This window comes from Musca autumnalis, unplaced genomic scaffold (genome assembly GCF_047663935.1).
Source record: "Musca autumnalis isolate F117 unplaced genomic scaffold, ASM4766393v1 scaffold_4, whole genome shotgun sequence".
In the NCBI taxonomy this organism is placed as follows: domain Eukaryota; kingdom Metazoa; phylum Arthropoda; class Insecta; order Diptera; family Muscidae; genus Musca; species Musca autumnalis.
In genome coordinates, this window is record NW_027411977.1 from 192,322,166 (window position 1) to 192,333,836 (window position 11,671).

Below are 11,671 nucleotides of genomic sequence, written 5' to 3' on the forward strand. Positions count from 1 at the left end.
GGAGATTATATTGAAAAATTAATATCTAGCGAAGTCCTATACACATCAACTGCTATGCGACTATCGTTTCGTTAACTGGTTAGACTAACATCATCAGGCATATTAGATGTTGTTGCTAGTAAATTTTCGCCATTTGGAGCCTCTATTTATACGTACAATATTGCAAATTTGCATTTGTGAAGTTTGTGAATTTTAAATTGAAGCTTTTTTTGCTCGTCTTTGGATATGAAAAAGCTTCAATTTAAAATTCACAAATTTCACAGCTCGATTAATAATTAAATTAATTAAACTTATTTAATTTTCTCTTTTGAGTATAGTTGTTACCTAAAAGGTAAATTGAAAAATTAGCAGTCTACTGAAATTTATTTAAACATTATCGAATTATGTTTAAGAATTTTATGATATAACTGCTGTTAACCGCCTCTATGTCATTACTTTCATTGAATTCGTATACATTTACTTTACTGTATAAAACACTAAAACTGTCATTTATTATTTTTTTACTTTAATGTGTATGCTTAATTATAATACTCATTGGTTACCATTGCTTCCTTTTCACTCTGCCACATGGATGCTCATACTTTTTCACAACAATGAATTCGAATTTAATTGAATGCCTGTGGCACAATTTAAATTAACAACAGTTTTCAAGGTTATGTCGGAATTCACCCTATCACATTGACTTCAATGCAGTTACGTTCTCGTAGTTGAATTATTTTTCACAAGCTATGCGCATGAGTAATATTACTTATGTTATATTAATTTTGTTCTGTCCGTTAACAATGAAATGTATTTTTGATTATTATCAAATAAGTAAAAGTAGCGCACTAAAATTCATTATCGACTTAAACAGTGCATATCTATATAAATAACAAGTAAAAAAGCATTAAGTTCGGCCGGGCCGAACTTTTCATACCCTCCACCATAAAATATTCTGAACTAAAATGGAATAATTACTTTTCATTCCTGTCCCCAACTTTAAGTGGGTACGTTAAAATGTCAGATAATGTTTATGTACATTTATGCTTTTTATGGTGCCTATATCTAACTATGTATGTTGACAATTTTTGGTGGGCTAGAAATTGGGAGGTACTGTTATATAGGGGTTATAATAAAACATGGGCCTATGTTGACAGTTTTTGATGGGAGCCTTTAATGTCAAATAACTCCTAATTCGGTTAAAAATTTAGCTAGAATCTTCAAAATATCGAAAATCGGTACATAACGTGGGAACTTCAAATGTCATTAACAGCTAGTTAGGAGGTATCTGGGCTATACGAAAATATGAACTTAAATGAACCGTTATATGGGGGCTATACCAAAACTTGGACCTATGTCCACAAGTTTTGTCATATAAGTTTATTGACATTTAAGAACTTTAAATGTCAAATTATAGCTAAATCGCTCTGAAAATGTAGCTAAAACTGTCAAGATACCGTAAATCGGGGGGTACCGTTATATGGGGGCTATACCGAAACGTGGACCTATGTCCACAACTTTTGTTATATAAGTTTATTGACACTTAAGAACCCTAAATGTCAAATTATAGCTATATCGGTCTGAAAATGTAGCTAAAAACATCAAAACACCGTAAATCGGGGGATACCGTTATATGGGGGCTATACCAAAACGGGGACCTATGTCCACAACTTTTGTTATATAAGTTTATTGGCACTTAAGAACCCTAAATGTTAAATTATAGCTACATCAGTCTGAAAATGTAGCTAAAAACGTCAAAATACCGCAAATCGGAGGGTACCGTTATTTGGGGCCTATACCAAAACGTGGACCTATGTCCACAACTTTTGTTATATAAGTTTATTGACACTTAAGAACCCTAAATGTCAAATTATAGCTACATCAGTCTGAAAATGTAGCTAAAAACGTCAAAATACCGCAAATCGGAGGGTACCGTTATATGGGGCCTATACCAAAACGTGGACCTATGTCCACAACTTTTGTTATATAAGTTTATTGACACTTAAGAACCCTAAATGTCAAATTATAGCTATATCAGTCTGAAAATGTAGCTAAAAACATCAAAACACCGTAAATCGGGGGCCACCGTTATATGGGGGCTATACCAAAACGGGGACCTATGTCCACAACTTTTGTTATATAACTTTATTGACACTTAGGAACCCCAAAATGTTAAATTATAGCTACATCAGTCTGAAAATGTAGCTGAAAACTTCAAAATACCGCAAATCGGAGGGTACCGTTATATGGGGGCTATACCAAAATGTGGACCTATGTCCACAACTTTTGTTATATAAGTTTATTGACACTTAAGAACCCTAAATGTCAAATTATAGCTATATCGGTCTGAAAATTTAGCTAAAAACATCAAAACACTGTAAATCGGGGGGCACCGTTATATGGGGGCTATACCAAAACGGGGACCTATGTCCACAACTTTTGTTATATAAGTTTATTGATACATAAGAACCCTAAATGTCAAGTTATAGCTAAATCGGTCTGAAAATGTAGCTAAAGACGACAAAATACCGCAAATCGGGGGGGTACTGTTATATGGGGGCTATACCAAAACGGGGACCTATGTCCACAACTTTTGTTATATAAGTTTATTGATACATAAGAACCCTAAATGTCAAGTTATAGCTAAATCGGTCTGAAAATGTAGCTAAAAACGTCAAAATACCGCAAATCGGGGGGTACCATTATATGGGGGTTATACCAAAACGTGGACCTATGTCGACAAGTTCTGTTATATATGTTTATTGACACTTAAGAACCCTAAATGTCAAATTATAGCCAAATAGGTCTGAAAATGTAGCTGAAAACGTCAAAATACCGTAAATCGGGGGGTACCGTTATATGGGGGCTATACCAAAACGTGGACCGATATATCCCATCTTCGAACTTGATCTTCCGACGGCTAAAAAAATGGTATTCCCCAATTTTCAGCGAAATCGGTCAACAAATGCGACCTGTATGTTGCGAACGGACGGACGGACGGACGGACATGCATAAATCGACTCAGAAGGTGATTCTATGTATATCCCTAGAAGGAACTATGGGTCTATCTCGCTTCCTTTTGTATGTTACATACAAATGCACTAACACATAATACCCCTTACCACATAGTGGTGTAGGGTATAAAAATCAAATGTCAAATCGGCTGGACCGATTTGGATAATTGTTTTTTGAGATGTTTATCATAACACAATTTAGGTTGTTTATGCAAATTAAATTTGACTAATCCCACTTCTTAGCCCACTTTTTTCAATTTTAATATTTTCTACAAAAACTATTGAACTGATTTTCCTGAAATTGTCATGGCATGTACAGGGATGGCCCCCGGTGATAATAGGCTACATATTTTGTTGAATTTGGGAATTGGCGGGACAATTCCCCTATACCCTATTTCTAAAAATGCTAAATTTACAATAATTATCGGTTTGGAATGTATCGGTTTGGAAATGAAGTTGGGAGACAATTGTGGTTGTGTCTCCTACCTTTTTAAAAAATGTTTCATATACAAAACCACTGAACCGATTTTCCTCAAATTTTCAGGGAGTGTACATTAGGGGTATGACTTTTTTGTAAATATCAAAAATACCACCGTATAGCCGTATAGAGCATGAAAAGCAACTATGAAATACGGTGTCATTTTTTTCTCTATCGCAAAAAAAGTTTCCGCACCAAATGCATTGAAGGTCAGTAATGCATTGTTTAATTCTATTTGTTATAATGACATATACGCTTTTCGTAATAAATTATTAATAGTTTTATACTAATTTAAAACAAGTAAAAAAGTATCAGTCGGCTTTGCCGACAGAGATATACCCTCAGCCTGTGCAAATTGAAACACTTTTTTCACAAAATTTAGGGGGTTTCAAAATTTTGGTCGTATGAACCCACAAAAATGTTGATTAGGATTAAAGTTCAAAAATTTTGCGGAAAAGGTACTTAAAGGAATGGACCGACATAGACAATGGGGGTGCTATAGGGGGCTTTTACACCCTTCGGGCTATTTTTTCAGGAAGTATGGACTTGCCCCTGAAAAAACTTGTACCTTCGTATGGGGGACAGTGAATACAAGATTTTACAACAAAAACCAAGGCGATTCGAGAGCAGGTCCTAAACTGAACTTTTCCGAAATTTTGTGTGGGAGGTAGTCGAAGGAGTTTACCGATTGACTCCATATTGTTACCTCATCTAAGTCTGGTAGAAATTTCATAATATGCAAAGTATGGACCAAATCGGTTACTTCCTTCAAGAGTTATCGTACTCACAAATTTTCCGAACATTTTCGACCTTTTGTGGGGGAGGTACTGGAAGGAGTGGACCGATATAATCCATCTTTGAACTTGAACTAAGTTTGGGCAAAATATTACGAAAGCCAAATTTTGGACCGAATCGGCAGATCCGTTATCTGCGCTCCAACTTCTACACACGGTGTTATAGGGTTTTTTGTAACTTTCAGGCTATTTTCTCAGGAAGTATGGACTTGCCCCTAATGAAACTTACAACGTCGTATAGAGGACAGCGAATACAACTTGCGTAAACAAAAATCAAAGCGATTCGAGACCAGGTCCTAAACTGAACTTTTCCGAAATTTTGTGTGGGAGGTACCCGAAGTAGGGGACAGTTTGAGTCCATATTAGAACCTCATCTAAGTTTAGTAGAAATTACACGATGTGCAAAGTATGGACCAAATCGGTTATTCCCTACAAGAGTTATCGTGCGCACAAGCTTTGCGACAATTTTTGAACATTTGTGGGGGAGGTACCTGAAGGAGTAGACCTATATGGCCCATCTTCGAACTTAAATCGAATCTGGACAAAATATTTCGATACCCAAAATTTGAACCGAATCGATTGATCGGTTCGAGAGTTATCGTGCGCACCAGCCAGCCAGACAGACAGACGGACGGACATTGCTAGATCTACTCAAAATTGTCTGAAACGGATATCGTACAAACATACTTGGGATCTAAAACCATTATTTCGATGAGGCACATTTTTGGTCGTATCAAAGTGTAAATACCCTCTTTAGCCTAAAGGCTGAGGGTATAATCAATATCAAACTATTCTGTAGTGCGATTCTCTAACACATTTTTTGAGTTACCGACAAAAATCGTTAAAATTAAAACTCAAAATTATGAATGAAAAGTTCAAATAAAAGTTGACAACACTCTTGCTATCGGTAGAACTTTACGACTGCTTTTTATTAGTCGCTAACTTACCGAAAACCATCGGTAATTACCGAAATTATAATCATTTTAAATTTACCGACAATTGTCGGTAACTCAAAAAATGAGTTAGAGAATCGCACTACTGGACCAATTTGTTATCAAATTTATTGTTTTTATTTATAAACTCGCGAATTTTATGTTTATATTTCTTGTACCTATCGGTCAAGAGAATATGTGGTCATTTGCAACGAATTCGCGAAAGTTACAGACTGTTTTTAATGACCTTGCCTGTGAGAATCGTATTTGTTTTTTAAAAATATTTATTCAAACAAAGCAAATTTTTAAATAGAAACAAGTAAGCAAAGCTATAGTCGGACGGGCCGACAATGTGATACCCTACACCACAACCTCTAGGAAATAGCTATGTGCAACCGACTTGTACGCTGAATGTCCGGGTTCGATTCCAAGGCCTGGCTACATCAAATTTTCAACGGTGCCAAAATACTCCTTAGTAATTTTGGCGATATTTCCTGAGTATTTGAGTGAGTTAATGTTAATATTTTTCGAATGTTTACACTTCAATCATTATAACGGAACACAGTTTTGGTGCAAATTAAGGGATTGGAGATGTTTATTCGAAGCCCTCATAAATGGGTACTATAAAAACTATGAAGTATGAAGTGTTACGGTCTTGTCTACATTTCTTGTTTGATGAATCTAAAATCTTCTAATATGATATATTATTGAATAAGCTAATATTTGGAAAAAATTATTAAGTTAGGTCAATATTTTAGTGTAGCTCCCATACAAGGGTATCTCCCGATTTTATGTATTTCGAGGGTCTTGATCACATTTTTTAGTATATTTATCTGTAAATTAGGATTTATAGTTCTGAATGCCTAAGAATTCATAGTGTGAAAATTTGTCAATATAGGTCAATGTTTTCGTATAGCCCCCATATAGAGGTACAGTCAAATTTGGGGTTTTTTGAACATTTTATGCATATATTGCAACCTAACGGGCTCAAATTGTGAATTTTGAAGGGATTGAAAAATATTTTTATCAAACATCATCTCCATATATTCTCGTTTTGGAATAACCTCCATATAAAATATTCCGCTATTTTTTTTTAAATCTAAATACTTTTCAAAAATAGGGAAAAATGTATACATTTTAAAATAATTTTTAATTTTTAAATATATTTTTCTAAGATTCAGATATCTACCTGAAGTTTACGGTTCCATTCTAAAATGGCCACTTTTGATGCGTAACAAAATATTACTCTTTATACACCAAAAATTTAATTTTTTATGGTGCTCTTCAAATTGTTAAAAATTCTTTAGCTTTATCATAGTGTAACTGTAGAAGAAAACAATATATGATCTTGACAATTGGGTTGAAAACTTAGAATTTTGTACCATATTGCCCTGTGACGACAGTTATACCAAAAACAGAATTTAATTTTTTTAATTCATCTCCATTTTCACGCTATTTGCATCGCCATCATTTCATATAAATCATTATATAACTATAACATAATGGTGGACCTGCACATATTGTCTTATGTAATGTTAACTGAGACATTAAACCAAAACACGACCACAATAACAGGAAAATGAAGACAAAACGCCCAAAATTCAAAAATTTGACCCAAGGCTATTCCACCATTTTTGACATAACTCAAAATGCGCAAGCAAGACGCAAGTTTTGTTTGCACAATATCAAAGACAACAATCAAGAGAAAAATACAAAATAATTTCAGGGTAGCGGAGATTAATTCATGTCGCCATTTTAAAAATTTAAAGATGCAAATCGCTTCAAAACATTCCAAATTTTTCGAAAATCAACTGATTTTTTCCAATTTTGGAGGTTCTTAAGGAGAAAAAGCCTCGGGAACATGACTAATTTTGAAGAAAAAATGTATTTAAAAATAAGAAAAAATAGTTATATTCAAAGCGAGTTTATGAAACAAAGGACCATTTTTGATGCCTTAGTTTAAGTTGAATCAGTTAGTAAATTGCCTAAGCCTAAGAAGTATTTTTGTCACACCTTCCCATGTACGAGGGCAGTTCGGAAACTTCTTAGCCTAGCACAAAAAGCGCGGTATAAACAGAAAAAAGTTAAGTGTTTTGGAAACTTCCATCTCTGTTATGAACACATCTTAAATTTTTTTCGATCTGGCAACTCCTGCATATAGAAACAGGTGTTTAAAAAAGACCGCAATTTTTTTACAATGGAAAAATTAGAATTAAATATTTACATAAAAAATGTTTATCGGGACAAGAAATTCATAATGATATGGGGAATGTGTTAGGTGAAAGTGGTCCTTCATATGCAACAGTAAAAAATTGGGTTGCTAAATTTAAACGTGGTCGTACAAGCATTGAAGATGAACCACATAGTGGACGTCCAAAAACAGCAACAACAACAGAAATTGTAGTCAAAGTGCATGATATGGTATTAAATGATCGACGAATAAAAGTGCGTGAAATTGCTAATATCATGGGCATCTCAAATGATCGAGTCCATTTAATTTTGCATGAAGAACTACAGATGAAAAAGCTTTCTGCAAGATGGGTGCCGCATTTGTTAACAGTCGATCAAAAACGCATAAGAATGATCATTTCTCAAGCTTGTTTGGATCGTTTTAAGCGAAATAAAATGGATTTTAAGCGTCGTTTCATAACTGTTGATGAGACATGGATCCACCACTATACTCCAGAGACAAAAGAACAATCCAAACAATGGACTGAAGCTGGAGGAAGTGCCCCAAAGAAGGCAAAAACAATTCAATCGACTGGTAAGGTTATGGCAACGGTTTTTTGGGACTTCAAAGGTATTTTATTGATTGACTATCTGCAAAAGGAAAAAACAATAAATTCAGAGTACTATTGCAACCTTTTGGATCAATTAAATGTACAAATTCGAGAAAAACGTCCTGGCTTATGTGACAGTTGTTTTATATTTTTATGAATGGCAAATGGAAATAACTTCATTCTTTGACGATCATAAACATATACGGAAATGGTACGTAGGTATAAGCTGCGGCTTAGCTCGCCGGATGGTGAGGTTCTTATTCCGTGGACTGCACATTTAAATTATTGTCGTACCTTACTTTTATAAATTATTTTTTTGTATTTACGAGCATTGAATATATATTTAACTTAAAAAAGACAATAAACAAAAAGAAACGGATGTATTTCAACACATCTCCATTGAATTATTTCAAATAAAGAGAATGCATTACAGATTTCCAATTGAGGTGAGGTATAGATGGCGTACCTCGTCGGCTTCCCACCCCATATGACTATAAGCCATCCGTGATACTTTCGTTGCCATTGTTAATTTCATGAAAGTATCCCAAACAAAACTCATCTAACTGACCACTTAATTCAACCCATATTTCTATTTTTTTAGTTCAAAAACATTTTGATTGTTTACTTAATTCTTTCAAAAATTAACGAATATATATTTTGGCTTCATATTTTCTTTGTATAAATTTTAGATGTTGTGTAATTATACTTAAACTTAGTTTCTTTTACTTAAGGATCTACTTTTTTACTATAAACTGTTTTTTACATATATTAATTTTTTTATGTTATCATGATAGCATGCTATTTATTTTTTTCTCATATTTTAGGTTACAAAATTTTCTTTTGTACAGGATTAAACAAATGCAATGAACAATGATATGTTTATAAAATGAGGATGAATTATGTTTTAATAGAGTACGATCTTTAAAGCATAAATATATTTATCATAATGTTTTCTTAATTTGTAATTCTTTCAAATAATCTACCTCAAAAATTAGTTTTTTTTATATTCATTTATTATTTGATATTATGGAATCTAGCTCCTTAAAGTATGCTTTTTTTAGGTTATATTCTCCGAAATGAAATTACAGTCAACTCTTTTCAATTGTTTTTTTGTTTGCCAAGTACAAGGTTAAGAAACCACGTGTAGAAAGATATTTCTGTATGTTGAAGTCTTTTTACAGTTACATATGGTTTAATATGTTCTTTCACGAATTATCATATTAGCAACTTCTTTACAAAATACATTTATGATTTTTCTTACGTTTACACCAAACATTCTCTTATCTTGCTACAAGCTTTGGGTTGGTGTACTCACTTTTATTTAAGAAGCTTTTTAATCAGCTGGGGGGTATTTTGTGACAACTTACAGAAATTTCCCTTGAGACTAGTGGAGTCCCCACTTGCTGTTTTGGTTGCACAATTTTTTTTTGTGGACTGCGGCAAAGCGTAAATTTTGGACTGGATGGTTAAAGGTGGGTTTATACCACTATATCCTATTTGAAGTGATTCAATAATTAATTTTATTAGGTAATTTTAATAAAACTTAAACAATATTTATGCGGCATAAGCGTTTGTAAAGAAGGGATTTCTTACCCAAGGAAAAGATTTGCTGGTAACTTTATAATATACAGAAAGTTCTTTTTCAGTACAAACTTATAAGTCAATTTTGTATTTTTTTTTTTTTTTTTTTTTTGCCAGTGTGCAGAAAACTTTCCAATATGACTCTTAAATTTGATTAATAATTTTTTTATTATAATGGATTTTCACTAGGCAGTCACACTTTCTTCTTGAATGTTCTTTATTGGTTGTACTGTACTAAAATAACCAGCATGGTCTTAAATGTACTTGATCAAGGTGACATTTAAGGTCTCAATCTGCGTTGTAGAGATGTGGGTGTGATGATAATTAATCGATATCACATATCGCAATTTATTACTTCAAACTGTAATGTATGGCATATAGTGTAGATGGCGTTAGGAAAATTAATAAATAAGAAAAACTGTTAAATTTAAGCTTTTAAATGTGATCTCACATTAATTCTGTTTTATTTAATATTCTCGATCATTTATATTTTAAGACACTTTAAATTGCTGTTGACGCATAGTGCGTTGTACGTCAGAGACAAAAATGTGGCAAAATTCAATTTAGTGGCACAACCGAATAGGGTGGCACTGTCCAACACTTGTTTGTAAAATGACAGCTGTTTGTTTACATTTCATCAGATGTTTCATTCTGTGAATAATATTGACAATTTTTTTGTGGCAATTATGTATCTAAATAAAATAGAAGAAATTGTGTTTCAACAGGGAATTATGCTTCACAGCCCGCAGGTAGCTGTTACAAAGCCAGTTCTTTTTTGTGAAACCCGTGTAATATAAAAGAACTGGGAATCTGCATTATAATATAGTCACAAAATTACATTGTATATTGGACAACTTACTCCTGCAAATGTACAGGTAAGTGTGCATTATGTGTGCAAATGAAGTTAATATTTATACATCTTTTTCGCATTTATGTTTCCAGGTACTCTGCAATAAACGGCGAATGTCATGCTTCATATTGAATGGCTTATCAGGGAAAGTGGCCTGATGGTATTGATATAATCAAGGAGAGAACTAATTGTTGTGAAATGTGTGAACATTGATCTTCATTGTTGTTAAGCATTTGTAAGTAAAACAAGACGTCAATGTTTTTGCTGGAATCTTTAACGAGGTAATTTGTTTGTAGTAACACCCGAAGGTAATAACTGAATTAATATTTTCTATGATTGGTTTACAGGTAGAAGTTGCACCAATGAAGTCAGGTTTTGCCATGTTTCTGCTTATTATTGCGAGTATATACATATGGATGGTCCATTTAGTGTTGCGTGCAGCTATATACATCTTGTGTTAGAGTGAATTATTGTGAATACATAGCACGGTCACATAAAAAAAATTAGAATAAATACCTGTGTGTGCATTAGCTACGTTTGTTGCTTAAGTCTTTTGTATTGGTTGAAATGTATATATTGTCATAATGAATGATGTTTATGCATTTATTAGAATGTAACCAGAATGTATTATTTTTATGTATAATATTGAATAAAGATGTTATTGTTTTATTATATTTACATCTGAGTACTTTTTTTAAATTATTATGGTAAGCATATACTTTGTGATGAGCATTACTGCTTCAAATGTTGAGCATGTATTGTCCCAATTAAGTTACCCTTAAGGTTTTCGACTTCATAGTAGCAGTTACCTAGGGCCTTTCTTATCCTGCATTTTAACCAAGGCTTACAGAATTTAGAGTTTATGGCCTTTGCAAAATTGCTTTGGACAAAATTTTTTCTATAAACTTCTTGGCCTGGTTTAAAGGTAACAGTACGAGATCTCTTGTTGTATGACCTTATATTTCTCTCATATGCCTGGTGAATTTTAGTATTTATCTTTTTATGTAACAACTGCATGTAATCTGATTTTGGTAAAATCGATATTTCGCCATCTTCTAAGGCATCCAATTTTCTTAGAATTGCATAAGCATCTGCATGTGTGATCATGTTATAACCCGTTAGGGCAAAATATGGCGATGTACCAATTGAGGAATGTATAGTAGATCGCAAGGAATTTTCTATTTTTGAGAGATTCTCATCCCATTTTGTTTGATCTGTCTGCAAATAGCTTCTGATACTGGTTAGTATTGTTTGGTTCACACG

At 33.3% G+C, this 11,671-nt stretch overlaps 1 long non-coding RNA gene across 1 annotated transcript; it reads left to right on the top strand.

Moving 5' to 3' along the window:
* Nucleotides 1–10,187: 10,187 nt before the first annotated feature.
* On the top strand, nucleotides 10,188–11,080 carry LOC141402276 (uncharacterized). Its single transcript, XR_012412580.1, has 3 exons — nucleotides 10,188–10,433; nucleotides 10,501–10,689; nucleotides 10,756–11,080. It is a non-coding gene; the product is annotated as an uncharacterized lncRNA (long non-coding RNA).
* Nucleotides 11,081–11,671: the final 591 nt, after the last annotated feature.